The 22,846-nt window shown below is 48.3% G+C and overlaps 1 long non-coding RNA gene across 1 annotated transcript; it reads right to left on the bottom strand.

The window, feature by feature from the left end:
- Positions 1–2,559: 2,559 nt before the first annotated feature.
- On the bottom strand, positions 2,560–4,149 carry LOC127330160 (uncharacterized). The gene is made up of 3 exons (XR_007869148.2): positions 4,026–4,149; positions 3,074–3,149; positions 2,560–2,980 (listed from the first exon to the last, which is right to left on the bottom strand). It is a non-coding gene; the product is annotated as an uncharacterized lncRNA (long non-coding RNA).
- Between the last annotated feature and the right edge of the window lie 18,697 nt (positions 4,150–22,846).

Below are 22,846 nucleotides of genomic sequence, written 5' to 3'. Positions count from 1 at the left end.
CGTTAGCTCGCTTTTGCTATCTTGCCAAACGAGTTTTGCTTAGAAGCTTGACTCCACACTACACACACACCTCACATTCGGGGCCACGTGCAATGTCTCGCAACACTCAATAAGCAATGCTCGATAGGATAGATCGCAAAAGAAGAGGGGTTACAAGGTGGGGAGCAAGTTATACCTAGATGAAAATGTTAGGCGGTGTCGGAACACACAACTTGCGATGATGGCGGTGGTGTCAAGAGTACGTTTGCAAGTCCGGGGTGCCGAGGATGTCGTCGCTTGCTTCGGAGCTGCGGGTTAGTTTCACAAACAAGGCACTCAAACCGGAACAAGCAAACACAAGTTAGGAGAAAAGTCGGGTCAAAGTAGCTTGGCGTCGATGGCGGTGGTATGCCGGTGGTGATATCGGTGAGCTAGCGGCGGCGGTGGTGGTGGTGGGGCGGCGGCGGTGTTTGCCGGTGGTATGCCGATGGCAGTATCGGTGAGCTTGCGGTGGCGGCGGTGGTGGTGGTTTGCCGCGGCGGTGTTTCCCGATGGTTTGGGAGGTTGGCGGTGTTTGCCGGTGATGAAGGGGGGTGGCGGTGCTTGCCGGTGATTAAAGGGGGTGGCGGTGCTTGCCGATGATTAAGGCCTTGTTTACTCCTATGGTATTTTCACCCCCTAGGGGTTTGGGGATGAGAGGGGATTGGGTGAAAGGGGGGTTTTCACCCAATCCCCAATTTTCCCCTCATTTCCCCTCATTTCCCCACACCCTCCCCCACATCCTCTAGTTACTTTATTTTTTGGGGATGAGAGGGGATATAAGAGGATTGAGATCAGATGATAAAAACTCAATCTTTGCATCCCAAGACGTGATAATGTACAATCAGTAAATTAAAAACTTTGTCTTTAACATAAACTTGGTGTCATGCAATTATGTTATGCAATCTTCCCGAACAATCACACACATATAAATAAATGCTCCACCCAATAGATGAGCAACCTCCGCCATAAAATCAATGTCATGCAGTTTGACAGTACATTAGAAGTCATGGCGCGCTCGCCCGCCGAACGTCGGAAACCACGCCACCGCCGCCAGAGGACCTCGAGCTAAAAAAACATGCAGAGGTAAAATTTAGTACTGATACATCGCTTACAGATAGTTCAAATGTATAGTATCTGCAACTAGTGAGCAAAGGAATCGACAGCCACAAGCACTAACTACTAGAACAATACAGGGTGGTGGCATCATAGTTAAGCATCTAGTAAGGTTGGTGGTATCAACTATCTTACAAATAAAGTGCAAGCAGCTAAATAAAATAAACCACGGCTAGCAACAGGGTGTTGATCGGCTATAGCTAGCAGGTTGACCCTTTCCCCGAGTTGGATCAGACATAGCAGGAGGCAGAGACCGTCTATTTTTTGCATGCATTGAATCTACAGAGAGCTTATAGTGAGTGTGCAAATCAACACAGGAAACACAGACAGAGTAGTATCATTCTTGAGAGCTAGAATAACTTCCAATAACAACCAACAAATTATACTAGTATTGTACTACATCGATTGCTAGTTAGTTCTAGGAGTATCATTCTTGTACGCTTCACTGGAACTTGTAGTGCATTGGGTAGATAAAATTCTTTTGGAAATGCAGTAGCCCAAGGATCAGACCTCAAACCCATGATACTAGTAAAACCAAAATACTGAAGCTGAAGCCTGAACCACCACTTGTGCAGAAGTAAACCACCAACAAGACAATAGTGTTGCCATGACACGGATGATACAGTCAGAAAAAAAGGTGGTGATATTGACATTTGGCAATGTGATAACACATACTACAAAACCATCACTACATGTATCGACAGGTTGCCTCCATTCTAATTTAGTACTGGATAGTTCAAATGTACAGTGACTACAACTAGGGAGCATCCTTATAATTTAACTAAGCCCATCCTTAAAGACCAAGTTCAATGCATACAACACTTGAGTTCAGATTCATATATGGCTAGATATATCACCTGACTCTAGGCTGGCACCATCACTGTCTAAATATATAAGCCATGTACTTAAACAAATGGACGCAACATCACTTGTTAATATCAACTAGCAATAATAAAAGGAACATATTGAACAATTCAACCTGACAGTGAAGATATCAGCAAGAGATAAAGCTATTCAGGCCATGCATGAAGTGGTATATTCAGGATACAACATTATATATTTAGGATACCGCATTATATATTTAGGATACAACATTAGCATATTAGAAGTTGCATTGAAGATATGCTTTGCCTAGAACATAAAGTGCAAGCAGTATTGCAGGTAAACGAAGTGAACAGATTTAGTTTCAGAGAGGCATGGTGAAGTTATTCATTTGCAGATTTAGTACAATTTGGACCATAACTGCAACTACGCCAGCCAATCCCATGCGGCCATGCCATGTCCACTAAACGAGATAATGTTATTACAGGATTATTACAAGGAACTACTGACTATGGATCAAAAGAAGAAAACAGGGCATATGCAGAAGAAGGTAAAATGGTCAATAATGGGAGGCTTCAGAAATCGCCTACTTAGGACAGGGATGATGTTGAAGAACTCTCTTATGCACTTGTGGAAGGTACGGTTGCTGTGTTGGAACTCCAATTGTAGGTCTTCGAAAGAGGCATTGTGTGACAACATGTAGAGGAAAATAGCAAGTTTTTCTTCAACCTTAATCCTTTTGTCCTTCAATAATTTTTCTCTTCTAAGATAGGATGCTAAGGATCTGAAAATGTGTGGCTCCATCCTATAGGCTACCCGGCAATTCTTAACATGTCCGTCAAGGATTCCTTGAACACGTTGCATGCCATACAAGACGGAGCTATGCCGCTGTGTTCTCTCTACTTGCCCTCGTCTACTCCTTTTGTGATAGTGCAATATTGGTAAAAGTAAGAACATGAACTCCTCGTCGTCTTCCTCTCTCCTCTTCCTAATAAGCTCTAGCCTTTGTGTATTCATTATAGCACTAAAATAATAGCAATTAAAGGCAGACAATAAGAATACAAAAGCTAGATTGCATGGTTTCACATCAAGTACAAGCAGTAAATATGATTCATACCAAAAACAGGAGTTCTCACAAGTTCCCAAGATGGAGGTGGCTGATCCAATCCAACAATAGGCCAAGGTGCAGGTATCTATCAAAAAAAGAAAAAGCTACTTAATCAGTTGCACATAACAGTCACATGAACTGCTGGGTCAACAAGCTGAGGCTCTTTTTGGGGAAAAGAAACAGCAGGTTTAATGTTCTAGTTGCAACATATGCATAGCACTAAAACTCAAAATGGAAACCAATTGGCCAACAGCAAGAACACGAAGGCAGTATGAAATCCTGTTAAATGCTACTGAAAATTTATCCAATGCTACCGCCATCATGTACAGATGCTCCTTAGTCTTTACTGGGTACTCAAATTCAGGAAACCAGTATGCAGATTGCTATCCACGGTAGAAAGTAAATGGTATCCAGCAAGTATAGCTTAAATATAAACCAGTCGCTCTCAGAGTTTCTGGAAAACACAGGTCACTTGAACAGACACAGCATGCCTAGCTAACCAAGATTACTGTTACATATGCAGAATTGGATATAATAGAGTTGTCGTTCATTGCTAAGACACTAGCTTTCTAGCCTACTGATTTTTCAACCGCAACAAACGAACCAACCAACCTATCCTATCTGAATACTACTACAGACAGGAGCTACAGACTAGCACAGACAGACGGTGAATAGCTAGCAGGCAAGGTGGTGCACCGGCTGCTCTTGGGTGTGGCCGGATCGGTTGGGTCACTGAGATTTGATCTGGCGGGACGGTGAGAAGTAAACAGCATCGAGCTACAGACTAGCACAAATCAGACGGTGAGTAGATAGCTAGGCGCGGCACCGGCCGCGGTTTATCCCTTCCCTCCCGCCGCGCACGTCGTCCAGGCAACCTCCGTCCGGGAGCTCCGTCGTGGAGGCGGCGGCACCAAGAAACCCTATGGAGGAGGGGAAAAAGGGAGGAGGCGCGAGGACTCACCGGGGACCAGTCGCCGGAGGAGGATCTCGTCGGCGCCGTCTTGATTTGCCCCGCCGCCGTCGCCTTTCCCCGCCGCCGGTCGCCGCCTCGGTCGCACGTCTCCCCTTTCCACGATAGAATACACGGGGTCGACCTCGTGGCTCAGAAAACCGGAGCGTGTAGGTTACCGGGTCGGGAAGATCTGGGATGGGCCGGAATATTACCCAAAAAAACCAGAGAAGTAAACGGGCAGTCCAGTAACTTTCGGGATTCGGTCGTGGGCCGGTATTTTACTCTTCCAAACCCAAAAATACCAGATAAGTAAACAAGGCCTAAGGGGGGTGGCGGTGCTTGCCGGCTGCGGAGAGGTGTGGTGGTGGTCGGCGGTGGTGGGGTGGAGATGGTGGTGGTGTGGCCGGCCTTGGGAGAGGAGGGCGGTAGTGAAGGGTGGAGCCTCCACTGGAGGTACCGCTCATGCACGGGTGGAGGCTCCACCCAGAGGTACCGCTCGTGGCTTCTTCTTCCCTGGGAGCTCACGCGAGGCCACTTTCTCTCTCCTGTTCTTCCCCAAATCCAAATCCAATTGACCCAAATCTCGAAAATCGAAGGAATTTGTGGATAGAAAGTGGGGGAATTAGTAGATCAACACTAGAGACACCAAATCCATGGACCAAAACCACTCAAAACGCAACCAAATCACAGATCGGTCAAAAGGCAATTTAGGGCTATTTTTGGGGATTTTTGGGGAAAATTTTTAGGGACGAAATTGGGTGGGTGGGGGGTCAAATTCGCGGAAACCAAAGGCTGCTGATACCATATGATGAGGTCTAAGACCCCGTTTGTGGCTCGATCTTGCGAATTGACCCGGAAACGAAAGGGGAAAAGAGGAAGAACACGAAGAACACGACGAACATGATGAACACGATGAACACGGGGACACACGCACGCACACCGACCCGATACAACCGATGCTTACCCTCGTGGCTCGATGGACCACGCCGAATAGAATCACCCACGGAAGAGACCGCGGTAGAATTCCGAGGTGAGAGATACGGTGTTGGAGACGGAATCGGTGAGGGAGAGAGAGTGCACACACTAGAATCTCACTCACAAACTCAATCAACAACAAGGGTGGCCTTGATTACAGAGGGATGATACCCTAGGGAGACATAGCTCAAATCCTATTCTAAGCCAAATCTTGTCTACCCTAGCAAAGTGCAGGTACGGGAGCACATATAGGCTCACTTACAGGCAGGGGTAAAGTAGGGATTACAGCTGAATGATTTCGGAGCGTCCAGATGTGAAGGGATGGTTCAGATTCGAGGGAAAAGTGCACGAGCGGTACCTCGGGCGGAGGTACCGGCCGTGGTACCAGAAATACACCAAAATCTGGTCGAAACATCCAGTATAGTTGGGCGCACGAGCGGTACCTGGACCGGTACCAAGGCTGGAGGTACCGGCCAGGTTTGGGCGGTAGTACCGGCCATGCATGGCCGGTAGTACCGGCCTGGCCTTCCCGCGCGTGGCCGCCTCCTCCTGAAGTGGTGCCGGCCAAGGGGAGCCTGGAGGCTCCGGCCAGAGCTCCCTGGAGGCTCCGGCCTTGTAGGGGCCGGCCTGGTAGCCTGGAGGCTCCGGCCATGGTGGCCCTGGAGGCTCCAGCCTCCACTCCCTCCTCTTCTCTTCTTCTTTCTTCTTCTTCTCTTCTTCTTTCTTCTTCCTTCCTTCTTCTTCTCTTCTTCTCCCTTAAGCATGATGGACTCCTCTTCCCTTCCTTGTCGACCTTCGTACCTAATGACACATAACACATATCCATGAGGTAGTATACCATCCAATGTATTGACGAGGTCGAGTGTCGAGAGGAAGGAGTTCACCTTGTCGTGTATGGCTTCGGTTCGGGTTGTCGGTCCACTTGGGGAACACCTTGGCCATGGTGTAGCATCTACGATAGGCGGGGTTGCACTTGACGGTCTTGAGGTGGAGGTGTCCGAAGGTCACCCCGCATCAGAGAGTCTTCATGACGAGCTTGTGGGCGATGAGGTCGATGATGGTCTTCATGCCTTGAGGACGAGCTTGAGGACGAAAGGCCACCATGAGAGTAGTAATCTTGTGGCGAGCTTGAGGATGATGAAGTAGAGCGGTGTCGACGATGACGACCCAAGTTGGTGATGGCGCGCTCAAGTCTATCCATGCGCCGCTCCATGTTGGCATCATTGGCCGCCATTTGGCCATTCAAGTTGTCCGTAGCTTCACGAAGAAGAGCCAAGTCTTGGTTCACGGCGGAGAAGTTGTGAGCCACCTCATCGTATTGCTCATCGATGCGCGTCTCGAAGAGGGTGAGTTGCTCCTTGAACTCTTGTCGTTGCGTCCATAGGTTGTGTTGAGTAGCCAACCTCTCGGTGTTGCGGAGGATCTCTTCATCCCTTGTGGTATCTCCGTTCCTATCCATGATGGAAAGACAAGATGATGTAGCCCCGGTCACCGACGTCGCTACACCAAGACCAACAAGTTCCCCAAGTGGACCGATGACACGAGCCCGAGTCAAAGCGCTACATGATGAGGTGAACTCGCTCCTCACCACCCTTGATCTTGGTACCCCTTTGGATGGATTGCTACCTCATGCCGACGTGTTATGTGTCATCAGGTACAAGGAGCATCAAGGTCACCAAGAGGAGGATACGCCATGGTCAAAGGGAGGAGAGGAGCAGCTGGACAAGAAGATGGACACGAAGATGGACATGGAGCTGGACAGGAAGTCGCCCGAAGAGCGCAAGGAAGAGAAGAGGGACGGCCGGTCCAGAACCCGGTCAGACCGGCCTCCTGACCGGATCACCCGGTCCACAGCCCGGTCTGACCGGCCTCCTGACCGGGCCGCCCGGTCAGAAACCGGGATTCGCGCTCGTGACATCCGGGGGCCATCCAGGGGACTTGGAGCCTCGTCCGGTCGCCGCCCGGTCACAGGCCCGGTCTGAAACCGGCCTGCCCGGTCACAGGCCCGGTCTGACCGGCCCCCTGACCGGCCTGCACAACTTAAGTCACTTATTTCGGCCCGAACCGCTTCACTTGTACCTTTTCGGCCCATGACGCCTTGTAAGACTATATATACCCCCAGGACACCCCTAGACCTCTTTAGACTTGTTTTGAACTCAAACCTAACTTTGAGCTTAGTCTCCCTTGGGTATCATCCCTCTGTAATCAAGGCCATCCTTGTTGTTGATTTGGAAATTGTTGAGTGAGATTCTAGTACAAGCTACTCTCTCTCCCTCACCAATCCCCTTTTCTCCAACACCAATCTCTCACCGGGAATTCTGCCGCGTGCCTCTTCCGGGTGATTCTATTGGCGTGGTCCATCGAGCCACGGGGGTAAGTATCGGGTGTATCGGGTTGGTGTGCGTGCGTGAGTCTCGGAGTTCCTCGTGTTCATCGTGTTCTTCGTGTTCCTCGCATTTTCCCATCTCCCCTCTTGGTTTCGAAGTCAATCCGCGAGATCGGGCCACACACGGGGTCTTAGACCTCATCATATGGTATCAGCAGCTCTTGGTTACCGCGGATTTGACCTTCCACCCACTCGATTTCGTCCCTAGAAAATTTTCCAAAAAAATCCCCAAAAATAGCCCCAAAGTGCCTCTTGACCGATCTGTGATTTGGTTGCGTTTTGAGTGGTTTTGGTCCGTGGATCTGGTGTTGTTGTGCTTGATCTACTAGTTCCCCAACTTTTAGCCTCCAATTCCATCGTTTCCCTTCGATTTGGTCGATTTGGCTTGGTTTTCGTGAAGAACAAGAGAGAGAAATCGCGCGATCCGGTTGAGCACCGGTCATCCGGGCTACAGACCGGCCGGTCCGGTCCAGAATCCGGTCGACCGGCCATCCAACCGGCCGGTCCGGTCCAGCAGCCGGTCCAACCGGGCCTCCGACCAGGCGCCGCAACGCCCCCTCCTTCGACCTCGTCTTCCGGTGATCTACACCACCACCACCACCACCACCATCATCGCAGGTATAACTTGCAGCTTTCACCTTGTAACCCCTCTTCCTTTTGCGATCTATCCCATCGAGCATTGCTTGTCTAGTGTTGTGAGACATTGCACGTGGCCCCGCATTGTGAGGTGTGTGTGTCGCGTTGAGTAAGGCACCCAAGCAAACACTCGTGTGGCAAGATAGCAAAAGCGAGGCTAACGCTAACATAGTGCGTCAAATAGCCCCAAAATCACAAAAAGAGTGCGAGTAGCACCATACATCCATACATCCATACGCCCATACATACAAAGTGTCCACGTGCCACCAAAGATACAAACGAGTGCAAGTGCCGCCATATACAAAAGAGAAAAAGCTTGTAAGCAAAGAGAGATAGGAGAAGAGAGGCCACGTGTGAATCTTGTTGTCTCTTCCTTTGCAACCAAAGCTTTGGCTCTCCTTGTGTTAGTGTGACACCGAGCACTTATACATACACTTTTCCGCTCACTTTTGGTTGCACTAACCCCGCTTATCTCGTGTGTGTGTTCCACAACTTTTTCCGTGTTTATAGTGATCTTCACATTGACATTTGGATTTTTGGACTTTACCCACTTTTAACAACATACTCGATCTTGGATTTGTCTTTTGGCTTTCCACAACACTTGCCTAACACCATATTTGCTAGCTTTTGCGTGTGGTTTTGCGTGTGTTCCCGATACACTTGATCTTGCTTTCGGTTTGGTGGATTGCCTCAATACTATCTTACCTTGGTAAGAGTGCGAGGTAGTCTCCTTCCACTAACATACACAACATAGTTCTTGTCTTTGCATCATGGATAGGAACGGAGATACCAATAGGGATGAAGAGATCCTCCGCAACACCGAGAGGTTGGCAACTCAACACAACCTATGGACGCAACGACAAGAGTTCAAGGAGCAACTCACACTCTTCGAGACCCGCATCGATGAGCAATACGATGAGGTGGCTCACAACTTCTCCGCCGTGAACCAAGACTTGGCTCTTCTTCGTGAAGCTACGGACAACTTGAATGGCCAAATGGCGGCTAATGATGCCAACATGGAGCGGCGCATGGATAGCCTCGAGCGCGCCATCACCAACTTGGGTCGTCATCGTCGACACCGCTCTACTTCCTCTTCATCAAGCTCGCCACAAGACTATTACTCTCATGGTGGCCTTTCGTCCTCTACTCCTCTTCAAGGCATGAAGACCATCATCGACCTCATCGCTCACATGCTCGTCATGAAGACTCCCGCTCCAACTCTAGGCGTGGAGAAATACATCGCCATGCTCGTCCACATGAGCGTCCTCCACAAGCTCAAGACCTTCAACAAGATCGTCACCAAGCGGATCGCCATGCCCACCATGGGCGTGATGGCCATCCCCAAGACCAAGATCCTCAAGATCCACCTCGGCGAGACCTCCGTCGCCACCCTCGCCATGATCAACGTGGACGAGGAGAACTACACCATGATCAAGATGCGAGACCCAACATTGAGCATCGTCCTCAACCGCGGCAAGATCTTCAACAACATCCTCACCGTGAACCAAGTGAAGCAAGTGTTCAACTCCACCGCCAACCCAATGCTATGGTTGGCCGTAGATGATAAGGGGTGTCCCGATCTTCTCAGTAAGCGATGGTGGTGATGAACACACGATGGTAGCAGCGGAAGGAATCGATGATGATGAGGAGGATAACTTGTATGACGCCGACGAAGTCTCTCGATTGATTCCTGATGCCAATGCAACAGCTCTCAACCCTGCAAGATATTCGCAACTCCACACACTTGCGCACGTAGCCGCCGACCATGAAGCGGTAAATTGCAATCTTCTAATCCCCAATGGAACAGCAGATTACACACAAACTTTCAGTAGTATAAAACTCCAGATCGATGCGAATTGGAGAGTAGTATTCAATAGTTTTGCAGAGCAAACAACTAAGAACTAGGGTTTATCTTAAACGTGGTCTAAAGCAACTTTGGGGGCGTCCCAGGGGCTTATATAGGCGTTCGGGACGGCCTCAGGTCGAAAAAGTACGAAAATAACCGACCCAGAATAGATCTGGTCGAGACAGATTCGGACTCGGCCGGTCTGGGGGCCGGTCGACCGGGCCTGGGACCGGGTGGTCCGGTCCTAGACCGGGTCTGTGACCGGGTGGAAACCGGACGAAGGGTCCGTGTTCCCTGGATGTGGCTCGGATGGCACCGGTTCAAAATCCGGTTGGTGACCGGGTGGCCCGGTCCCACGGCCGGTCTGACCGGACCTGGGACCGGCCTGAAGATCTCCTCCTCTCGCGCATGCCTCCCGCTCCTCCCTCGCGCGTCCATGGGATGTCTTCACGTCCGGCTCCATGTCCAGCTTCACGTTCAGCTTCTTGTCCAGCTGCTCCTCTCCTCCTCGTGCGATGCTTGATTCCTCCTCATACCTGATCATACACAAGTAATACGACTTAGGTAGTATAAAGTTCTCGTCGATCAAAGTATCGTTTAGGAACAAGTTCACCTGTTGTTTAAGTAGCTTCGCACGAGCTCGTGTCATTGGTCCAATCCTAACTTCATTGGACTTGAGCTTCACAGCTTCATCTTCATCTTGCAATGACGGAGGTAGTAGTGAAGTAGGGATGTCCTCATCATCCCCCCCCCCTTCAAAAGGCGTCGACCTCGACGCTCCAAGGTCTTCTCCGTCATATGGTGTCAAATCAGCAACATTGAAAGAATTACTGACACCAAACTCATCAACTGGAAGATCTATCGAGTATGCATTATCATTGATCTTGGCAAGCACTTTGTAAGGACCAGCACCACGAGGCTTCAACTTAGACTTCCGCAGCTTCGGGAACCTATCCTTGCGAAAATGTACCCAGACCATATCACCAGGCTTGAACAACATCTCTTTGCGCTTCTTGTTCATCCTTGCAGCATTGCTCTTGCCTTTCTTTTCTATCAACTCTTTAGTCTTCACATGTATTTTCTTCACAAAATCTGCCCTCTTGGATGCCTCCATATTAACTCTCTCATGTATGGGCAAAGGCAACAAGTCAAGTGGAGTAATGGGTTTGAAACCATACACCACCTCAAAAGGACACAGCTCTGTAGTAGAGTGTACCGCCCTGTTGTAAGCAAACTCCACATGCGGCAAACACTCTTCCCACTCCTTCAGGTTCTTCTTGATCATGGATCTCAATAGTTGTGACAAAGTTCGATTCACCACCTCAGTTTGACCATCAGTTTGGGGATGACAAGTAGTACTGAACAATAGTTTTGTCCCCAGCTTCCCCCAAAGTGTCTTCCAGAAGTAGCTCATGAACTTCACATCACGATCAGAAACAATAGTCTTCGGGACTCCATGTAGTCGAACAATCTCCCTGAAAAACAGGTTAGCAATATGCGACGCATCGTCGCTTTTGTGGCAGGCAATAAAGTGTGACATTTTAGAAAATCTGTCCACTACCACAAATATAGAATCATGGCCTCTCTTAGTACGCGGCAAACCCAACACAAAATCCATACTAATATCTTCCCAAGGTGTAGTAGGTGCCGGTAAAGGAGTATACAAACCGTGAGGCTTCAGCTTGGACTTGGACTTGTTGCAAGTAATGCACCTCTTGACATACCTGTCCACGTCCCGCCTCATCTTTGGCCAATAAAAGTGATCAGCGAGCATGAGTAGCGTCTTCTCACGCCCAAAGTGACCCATCAAACCTCCAGCATGAGATTCCTGCAATAAGAGCAAACGCACAGACGATTCTGGAACACATAGTTTGTTAGCTCTAAACAAGAACCCATCGTGTATGTGATATTTTTCCCATGCTTTACCAATAACACATAAGCGGTATGGTTCAGCAAAATCATGATCAGTCGCATATAAATCACATAACACCTATAATCCAGGAATTTTAACATCAAGATGGGTTAATAGCATAGATTTCCTAGATAGAGCATCAGCAACAATATTATCTTTTCCCTTCTTATGCTTAATAATGTACGGAAAAGACTCAATAAACTCAACCCACTTAGCAAGACGCCTATGCAAAGTAGATTGGGCTTTCAGATATTTCAAAGCTTCATGATCAGAATGTATGATAAATTCTTTTGGCCACAAATAATGTTGCCAAACCTCAAGAACTCTAATTAAAGCATACAATTCTTTATCATATATTGGATAGTTCAACTTAGCACCAGAAAGTTTCTCAGAAAAATATGCAATTGGGCGACCCTCTTGCATCAACACACCACCAATTCCAATACCACTAGCATCACATTCAATCTCAAATTGCTTATTGAAATCAGGAAGTGCAAGCAACGGTGCAGAAGTTAACAATCGTTTCAGTTCATCAAAAGCATGATCTTGGGCAACGCCCCACTCAAAGACAACACCCTTTTTAGTCAATTCATTCAAAGGTGCAGCAATAGTAGAAAAATTGGGCACAAAACGGCGATAAAACCCAGCTAGACCATGAAAACTTCTAACTTGACTCACATTCATGGGAGTAGGCCAATTTTGAATAGCTTCAATTTTAGACACATCTACTTCTACTCCCTGCTTAGAGACAACATAACCCAGAAATATGACCTTATCTTTGCAAAATGTGCACTTCTCAAGATTACCATAGAGTTTACTATCACGCAACACTTGCAAAACATGTCGAATATGTATAATATGATCAGATTCATTGCGGCTGTAGATTAATATGTCATCAAAATACACAACCACAAACTTGCCAATAAAATCACGCAAAACATGGTTCATCAGTCTCATGAAAGTGCTAGGTGCATTAGTTAAACCAAAAGGCATTACTAACCACTCATATAAACCAAATTTTGTTTTAAAGGCGGTTTTCCACTCATCCCCTTCTTTCATCCTAATTTGATGATAACCACTACGCAAATCAATTTTAGTGAAAACAGCAGCACCACTCAATTCATCTAGCATATCCTCTAAACGGGGAATAGGATGACGATATCGAATAGTAATGTTGTTTATCGCTCTACAATCTACGCACATACGCCATGTACCATCTTTCTTAGGAACAAGAATAACAGGAACAGCACAAGGACTAAGGCTTATGCGGATATAACCTTTGTCGAGTAGCGCTTGTACTTGCTTCTGTATCTCCTTCGTTTCTTCGGGATTCGTCCTATATGGCGCCCTATTGGGCAGCGATGCTCCGGGAATCAAGTCAATTTGATGCTCAATACCTCGCAATGGTGGAAGTCCTGCGGGTACCTCTTCCGGAAACACGTCGCTGAATTCCTGCAAAACATTAGAAACACCAAGAGGAAGAGGGGTCATGTCGTTAGAAACCAAAACCGTACCCTTGTACATGAGCACAATAGGCATGGCTGTAGGATCCTCACAAAATTCTCTCATGTCTTGTTTGGTGGCTAATGAGACTAAGGAATTCACTCTCTCACTTTTCGTTATATCACTCACGGCATTACAATTCTCTTGCCTATCTATGGATGCATCCTCAAAGTTTACTTCAATCTTCTGATGAGACTCATTGACAATTTGCTGTGGTGACATAGGCTGTAAGTTAATTTTCTTGCCCTTGAACTCCAAGTGATATGTATTGGCGCGGCCATTGTGTTGCACAAAACGGTCATAAAGCCATGGCCGGCCCAACAGCAGGTGACAAACCGTCATAGGAACCACATCAAAATCAATGGAATCCTTATACGGTCCAATCTCAAAATCAACTCGCACCATGTGGCTCACCTTCATCTCACCATTATTGCTCAACCACTGAATATAATATGGATGCGGGTGCGGTAGATATTTCAGTTTCAGCTTGGCACATAACTCTTTGCTTGCTAGATTGCGACAACTCCCGCCATCAATAATGACCTTGCAAGCTTTATCAGGACCAACTAGTGCCTTTGTTTGGAACAAATTACAGCGCTGTGTAGATGCACTTGACTGTACATTAAGAACACGCTGCGAGACAACAATAGTTTGAGCTTCAGAAGGGAAAGCATCAAACCCATCACTGTCATAATCATCCTCATCTGGAGCATTTGGATCAGCATCATCTCCAGTTTCATACTCATTGTCCTCATTAATTATCATAACTTTACGATTAGGACAATCCTTCTTGAAGTGACCCTTGCCACCACATGTATGACAAACCATATCACGGTTGCGCGCTGTCGACATGTTAGAACTAGTTCCACTTGCTGCAGGAGCGGGCTTCTTTGTGTTGGTGACACTAGAGACCGGCTTGCTAGACGAAGTAGGAACATCTGCAGGGCGCGAAGATGGCGCCATGGAGGGCGGCGCGCGGGGTGTGTAGCGCCCAGCGCCTGTAGCACGGCCCTTCATTTGCAGTTCTTCAGCCAACTGTGACTCAGCTTCTCTTGCATGATGTAGTAGCTCATTCATAGTAGCGTAGCTGTGATGACGCACAATGCCCTTGATGTTAAATCGGAGACCATTCAGAAATCGCTGTAGTGTCATCTCAAGAGACTCACGGACACGGGCACGCTGCATAAGCATCTCCATCTCCATGTAGTAAGCATCAACCGTCAACACACCTTGTTTCAATTGGGTCAACTTGTCAAAGACGGAACGCAAGTAATTGGTAGGCACAAAACGAGCTCTCATTGCCGCCTTCATAGCACGCCATGTGATAATAGGCAGCTCACCATCTTCTTCACGAGCACGAACAAGTCCATCCCACCAACGCAATGCATAGCCATCAAATTCAGAGGAAGCAAGCTTGATCTTCCTATCTTCAGTATAGTCAGGATGTAAACGCCATAATCTCTCAATCTTCAGCTCCCATGTAAGATATTCTTCAACATCAGTACCTCCTTCAAATCTGGGAATTGAGAACTTGGGCTTACCCAAACCATCGTCTTGTTGTTGAGGAACACGTTGGGCTCCGACGGGGACAAAACCACGACCACGGAACGCATCTCCAATGCCACGTCCAAGACCACGACCAACACCACGCCCTTGAGCATTAGCAGCTTCAGCATTGTCACCTTGCACACTGCCATCTTCATCAGGTGGTGGTTGTTGTTGCACCATTGTACGTATCTCACCAACGGCGGTTGTCAAAGCTTGTATAGATGCTTGAAGAGTCGTCACCGACGTTTGAACGGTGTTAACTGCTGTAGTAGTCTCATCGACCTTCAAGTGAACACTCTGAATATCCTTGTCCAACACATCACTAGCAACTCGTATTTCACGTTGCATGTGATCACGAAGTGCCTCAAATTCACGCCAAGTAACTGGTATAGCGGCGTCCTTTTTCTGCATAACATCAACATTCTCGGTAGAAGACATGATTAGTAGGTTAGTGCACTAAACAAAAAAATTTTGGTGGTACTCTCACAACTCACTCAAAACTGATAAGAAAGGTAAATCTTACCGCTCCAAAGTGAATTAGTATTGCTTACCAACTTGGATTGACGGACTAGGGCACGGATGTAGCGAAGCGAATATCAAGGGTATAAGAACAAATCACACGACAAAGCAGGATATATGTGGGGCTGTAGGTGGGCTACCTATTTGCACCAATAACAAGCTCTAGCGCTGACCGTAGACGACCAATGATACTCACACAAGGCGATATAATGGGACAATGCAACTATATGTGGGAAAAGTTGCAATGCACTAGAGAGACGCTAGCAAAGCTCAACGAGACAGGCACAAGATTGCTCAACTACGGGTGCAGGAAAACAAACTTAGGCCTTCACTTGATTCAACTAGCACAACACTTTTCGTTTTGGATTTTCTATTTGTAGAACACACGCAGCTATGTAGCTCTTTTTTGCTTCTTTTCAATTTTCTCTTGTTGTTTTTTTTTTGATTTTCTGACACAACTCCTTGATAACACGGCCAACAGAAATTGCAAAGCACCAAAACCCTAACGAGCAGCCTGTCGAGCGGTAAAACTAGTCTCTTCTGGGGAAGTTCCTAGTCACTTTATATCGATAGGCTGTGTCTATGGTTGGGAACAAGCACACTGTACGCTATGTGGACTCGGAGTAACAAAAACTGACACAATATGATAAACTAGATGATAGAGAAAACACAAACCCTAACAATTCTACTAGAGGAAAGATCAAGATACGCAAAAACAACTACGAAAAGCAACTAAAACTCGAAATTAGTGCAATCTAAGGCTATGGCAAACCCTAACCCTAACTTTTTATGGCTTTTTCTGGATAGGAAAACACTCACAACTCGACTATGGGGTGGATTGTGGATGGCTTACCGAGGAAAACTGGAAATCTGATACCAAGATGATAAGGGGTGTCCCGATCTTCTCAGTAAGCGACGGTGGTGATGAACACACGATGGTAGCAGCGGAAGGAATCGATGATGATGAGGAGGATAACTTGTATGACGCCGACGAAGTCTCTCGATTGATTCCTGATGCCAATGCAACAGCTCTCAACCCTGCAAGATATTCGCAACTCCACACACTTGCGCACGTAGCCGCCGACCACGAAGCGGTAAATTGCAATCTTCTAATCCCCAATGGAACAGCAGATTACACACAAACTTTCAGTAGTATAAAACTCCAGATCGATGCGAATTGGAGAGTAGTATTCAATAGTTTTGCAGAGCAAACAACTAAGAACTAGGGTTTATCTTAAACGTGGTCTAAAGCAACTTTGGGGGCGTCCCAGGGGCTTATATAGGCGTTCGGGACGACCTCAGGTCGAAAAAGTACGAAAATAACCGACCCAGAATAGATCTGGTCGAGACAGACTCGGACTCGGCCGGTGCAGGGATGGTCGACCGGGCCTGGGACCGGGTGGTCCGGTCCTAGACCGGGTCTGTGACCGGGTGGAAACCGGACGAAGGGTCCGTGTTCCCTGGATGTGGCCCGGATGGCACCGGTTCAAAATCCGGTTGGTGACCGGGTGGCCCGGTCCCACGGCCGGTCTGACCGGACCTGGGACCGGCCTGAAGATCTCCTCCTCTCGCGCATGCCTCCCGCTCCTCCCTCGCGCGTCCATGGGATGTCTTCACGTCCGGCTCCATGTCCAGCTTCACGTTCAGCTTCTTGTCCAGCTGCTCCTCTCCTCCTCGTGCGATGCTTGATTCCTCCTCATACCTGATCATACACAAGTAATACGACTTAGGTAGTATAAAGTTCTCGTCGATCAAAGTATCGTTTAGGAACAAGTTCACCTGTTGTTTAAGTAGCTTCGCATGAGCTCGTGTCATTGGTCCAATCCTAACTTCATTGGACTTGAGCTTCACAGCTTCATCTTCATCTTGCAATGACGGAGGTAGTAGTGAAGTAGGGATGTCCTCATCAGTAGAAGACCTCCTATTCCACCTCTAGCCGCAAGAGATGACGGCGCCCCTCCTCGTAGAAGAAACTTGGAGGATGAAGAGAACATGTATGGCAAGCTCAAGTTCAACATGCCCAAGTTCAAAGGTGAAGACGACGCCGAAGCTTACCTCTCATGGGCACTCAAGGTGGACAAGATCTTCCGCATCCACAACTACTCCGGTGCCAAGAAAGTGGCCATGGCATCACTCGAGTTTGAAGACTACGCCAATACTTGGTGGGAGCAAGTCCTCACTCTTAGAGAAGAGAAGGGTGAACCTCCCATTGACACTTGGGAAGATATGAAGAAGGAGATGCATGCTCGCTTTGTCCCAATGCACTACATGACCGACCTCTTCAACAAGCTCCAAAAGTTGAAGCAAGGCACCAAGACCGTTGAGGAGTTCTACAAGGAGATGGAGCTCACTATGATGCGAGCCAACATCCAAGAGTCCGAGGAACAAACCATTGCCCGCTTCTTCAATGGCCTTACTTATCCAATCAAGAGGATTGTCGAGTTCCAACCCTACTCCAACATGGTTGAGTTAGTCCACCAAGCATCGAAGGCCGAGCGCCAAGTAATTGAGGACATCAAGTACTCCAAGGCCAAGTCCTATTTCTCCTCCAAGCTCGCTACATCGACTCCTCCTACTTCATCAACTCCTTATGCTACAAGTGCCAAGGCCGACGCCTCCTCTACACCTTCCAAGAAACCGACTATCCAAAGTCGCATGAAGCAAACGGTCTCCTCCACCGCCTCCTCTAAGGCATCCACGGGACCCTCTAGTGTCACTTGCTTCAAGTGTGGCACCCAAGGTCACAAATCGTTTGAGTGCAAGAACACCAAGGTCATGATCACTATGGAGAATGGTGACATCGAGACTCTTGATGAAGATGAATATGAAGCCCTTGTGCAAGCCACCGTGGAAAGTGAAGAAGCTTATGAGCAAGAAAGTGGAGAAGATCCTCTCTTATGTGAACATGACCCAAGTCCCTCACTTGTGGTCACAAGGGTGCTAACCACACAACCTCATGATACGGAAGAACAACGGTGCAACATCTTCCAAACCCGTGCCGGAATTGGTGGAAAATCGATCAAGGTCATCATCGATGGTGGAAGTTGCCATAACCTTGCGAGCACCGAGTTGTGTGAGAAGCTCCACCTCACTCTCCGCAAGCATCCTCACCCTTACCATATCCAATGGTTGAGTGACAAGGGCAACGTCAAGATACAACATACCGTCACCGTCAACTTCAAGATCGGCCCTTATGAGGACACCATCGAGTGTGACGTGGTACCCATGACGGTGTGCCACATGTTGCTTGGCCGCCCTTGGCAATATGACAAGAAGGCTATACATGATGGACTCTCCAACACATACACCTTCAAGGTCAACGACAAGAAGTTCGAGTTGCGCCCGATGACTCCTAGCCAAATCATCGCGGATAATGCGAAGGCTTTAGCGAGGGCACAACTCCGCACCCACCATAGTGAGATGAGAGGAGAGGGAGCGACCCACCATAAAGAGAGTGAGCGCCACAAGCCATACATGAGTGAGTCCAAGAGTGTCCTGCTAGCCACCAAGAGTGAGTGGAGAGAGCTCCAAGAGAACCCATCCACCATATTGCACTATGTGCTCATATGCAAGGGACCCTCGTCGGCGACTAACGACTTGACCAACATTCCTCCGTCTTTGTTGTCTCTTTTGCAGGAATTCCAAGATGTCTTCCCCGACGAGCTCCCTCATGGACTACCACCACTCCGAGGCATAGAACACCGCATCGACCTCATACCCGGCGCTCCGCTCCCAAACCGTGCCGCCTACCGCACCAACCCCGAAGAGACCAAGGAGATCAACCGCCAAATTCAAGATCTCCTCGCCAAAGGGTACGTCCGAGAAAGCCTTAGCCCTTGTGCGGTTCCCGTGATTCTTGTGCCTAAACCGGATGAGACGCAACGGATGTGTATGGATTGTCGCCCCATCAATGCCATTACCGTCCGTTACCGCCATCCCATTCTGCGTTTAGATGACATGCTAGATGAACTTAGTGGTGCCACGATTTTCTCTAAAGTCGATTTGCGTAGTGGTTACCATCAAATCCGCATGGCTATTGGTGATGAATGGAAAACAGCATTCAAGACCAAACTTGGTCTCTATGAATGGCTCGTTATGCCTTTCGGTCTTTCCAATGCTCCATCAACTTTCATGCGCCTCATGAATCACATCTTGCGTCCTCTCATTGGCAAGAGCGTGGTTGTCTACTTCGATGATATTCTTATTTATAGCAAAAACCTCGAGGACCATGTGCAACATGTGAGAGAAGTCTTGTGCATCTTGCACCATGAAAAGCTTTATGCTAACCTCCCCAAGTGCACATTTGCTCAAAACAAATTGGTTTTTCTTGGTTTCGTGGTTTCCGCAAATGGGATTGAAGTTGATTCTTCCAAGGTGGAGACCATCCATAATTGGCCTACCCCTACAAATGTTGGCCAAGTCCGAAGCTTCCATGGACTTGCCGGGTTTTACCGCCGCTTTGTGAAAGACTTTAGCACCATTGCTTGCCCTTTGAATGAGCTTACCAAGAAGAATGTTCCGTTTGTTTGGGGCAAGGCCCAACAAAATGCTTTTGATGAGTTGAAGAAACGCCTTACCGAAGCTCCACTTCTTGTTCTTCAAAATTTTGCAAAAACTTTTGAGATTGAGTGTGATGCAAGTGGGCTTGGTATTGGTGGTGTTCTTATGCAAGAGGGCAAACCCGTGGCATACTATAGTGAGAAGTTAGATGGCGCACGCCTCAACTATCCTATATATGACAAGGAGCTCTACGCTTTGGTTCGTGTTCTTGAAGTTTGGCAACACTATCTTTGGCCAAAAGAGTTTATCATTCATTCCGACCATGAGTCCTTGAAATATTTGAAAAGCCAACACAACTTGAACAAACGACATGCAAAATGGGTCGAGTTCATTGAGTCCTTCCCATATGTGATCAAATACAAGAAGGGCAAGGACAATGTTGTGGCGGATGCTCTTTCCCGCAAAAACACCCTTTTGCTAACTCGTTTGGATTTTCATGTTTTGGGACTTGAAGAGATCAAAGAACTCTATCCTTCCGATTCTTTCTTTGCTCCAATTTTTGAGAAGTGCTCCGTTGAGCGAGGAGTGGATGATTTCTATTTGCATGATGGCTATTTGTTTAAAGCTAACAAGATTTGCATTCCCGAGTCTTCGCTTGAAAATTGCTTTGCAAGAGTCTCATGGAGGAGGTCTTATGGGCCACTTTGGCCGTGACAAGACATATGCCATGCTCTCAACCCACTACTATTGGCCAAAGATGAAGCGAGATGTGGAGCGCCTTTGCCGTCGGTGCACAACATGCTTACAAGCTAAGTCTACCTCCAACCCTTATGGTCTTTACATGCCATTGCCTATTCCTTATGCACCATGGACCGATATTAGCATGGATTTCGTTCTAGGCTTGCCTCGCACTAAGCATGGTCATGATTCCATATTTGTTGTAGTGGATAGATTCTCTAAGATGGCTCATTTCATACCTTGCCATAAGAGCGACGATGCTTCACACATTGCTTCATTGTTTTTCAGGGAAATCGTCCGCCTACATGGAGTACCGCAAAGCATTGTGTCGGATCGAGACGTCAAGTTCATGAGTTATCTTTGGAAGTCACTCATGGCGAAGTTTGGAGTCAAGCTCTTGTTCTCATCATCATCGCACCCGCAAACGAACGGCCAAACGGAAGTGGTCAATCGAAGCCTCTCCACCCTCCTACGCGTCCTCGTGAAGAAGAACTTGAAGTCATGGGAGGAGTGCCTTCCCCACGCGGAGTTCGCCTACAACCGCGCCAAGCACAAGACTACGTCAAGGAGCCCCTTCATGGTCGTCTATGGCTTCGAACCTTACACGGCACTCGACATACTTCCGCTTCCCCTCCACGAGCGCATCAACATGGACTTCGACAAGCGCACCACCGCCGTCAAGAAACTACATGAAGAGACAAGGGCAACCATACAAGAACATGTTCTTCGTCAAGCCAACCGCATCAACGCCAAGAAGAAGGCAAGGATATTCGAAGAAGGAGACCTCGTTTGGATCCACCTCCGGAAGGACCGGTTCCCTCATGAGCGCAATTCCAAGCTCAAGCCAAGAGGTGATGGCCCCTTCAAGGTCCTCAAACGCATCAACGACAACGCTTACGTCATCGACATACCAACATCCAAGTACTTGGTGAGCAACACGTTCAACGTCACGGACTTGTCACCCTATCATGAAGATGAGGAGGTGCAAGAGTCGAGGACGACTCTTTCCCAAGGGGGGGAGATGATGTAGCCCCGGTCACCGACGTCGCTACACCAAGACCAACAAGTTCCCCAAGTGGACCGATGACACGAGCCCGAGTCAAAGCGCTACATGATGAGGTGAACTCGCTCCTCACCACCCTTGATCTTGGTACCCCTTTGGATGGATTGCTACCTCATGCCGACGTGTTATGTGTCATTAGGTACAAGGAGCATCAAGGTCACCAAGAGGAGGATACGCCATGGTCAAAGGGAGGAGAGGAGCAGCTGGACAAGAAGATGGACACGAAGATGGACATGGAGCTGGATAGGAAGTCGCCCGAAGAGCGCAAGGAAGAGAAGAGGGACGGCCGGTCCAGAACCCGGTCAGACCGGCCTCCTGACCGGATCACCCGGTCCACAGCCCGGTCTGACCGGCCTCCTGACCGGGCCGCCCGGTCAGAAACCGGGATTTGCGCTCGTGACATCCGGGCGCCATCCAGGGGACTTGGAGCCTCGTCCGGGCGCCGCCGGTCCACAGGGCCCGGTTCTGAAACCGGCCTGCCCGGTCACAGAGCTCCGGTCGACCGGCCCCCTGACCGGCCTGCACAACTTAAGTCACTTATTTCGGCCCGAACCGCTTCACTTGTACCTTTTCGGCCCATGACGCCTTGTAAGACTATATATACCCCCAGGACACCCCTAGACCTCTTTAGACTTGTTTTGAACTCAAACCTAACTTTGAGCTTAGTCTCCCTTGGGTATCATCCCTCTGTAATCAAGGCCATCCTTGTTGTTGATTTGGAAATTGTTGAGTGAGATTCTAGTACAAGCTACTCTCTCTCCCTCACCAATCCCCTTTTCTCCAACACCAATCTCTCACCGGGAATTCTGCCGCGTGCCTCTTCCGGGTGATTCTATTGGCGTGGTCCATCGAGCCACGGGGATAACTATCGGGTGTATCGGGTTGGTGTGTGTGCGTGAGTCTCGGAGTTCCTCGTGTTCATCGTGTTCTTCGTGTTCCTCGCATTTTCCCATCTCCCCTCTTGGTTTCGAAGTCAATCCGCGAGATCGGGCCACACACGGGGTCTTAGACCTCATCACAAGAACTATGTTGTGTATGTTAGTGGAAGGAGACTACCTCGCACTCTTACCAAGGTAAGATAGTATTGAGGCAATCCACCAAGCCGAAAGTAAGATCAAGTGTATCAGGGACACACTGATGAGGTCTAAGACCCCGTGTGTGGCCCAATCTCGCAGCTTGACCCCGAAATCCAAGGGAAGAGTTG

This window comes from Lolium perenne, chromosome 2 (genome assembly GCF_019359855.2).
Source record: "Lolium perenne isolate Kyuss_39 chromosome 2, Kyuss_2.0, whole genome shotgun sequence".
Lineage (NCBI taxonomy): Eukaryota > Viridiplantae > Streptophyta > Magnoliopsida > Poales > Poaceae > Lolium > Lolium perenne.
The sequence above is the reverse complement of the archived record's forward strand: the minus strand, read 5'-3'. Positions and strand labels throughout refer to the sequence as shown.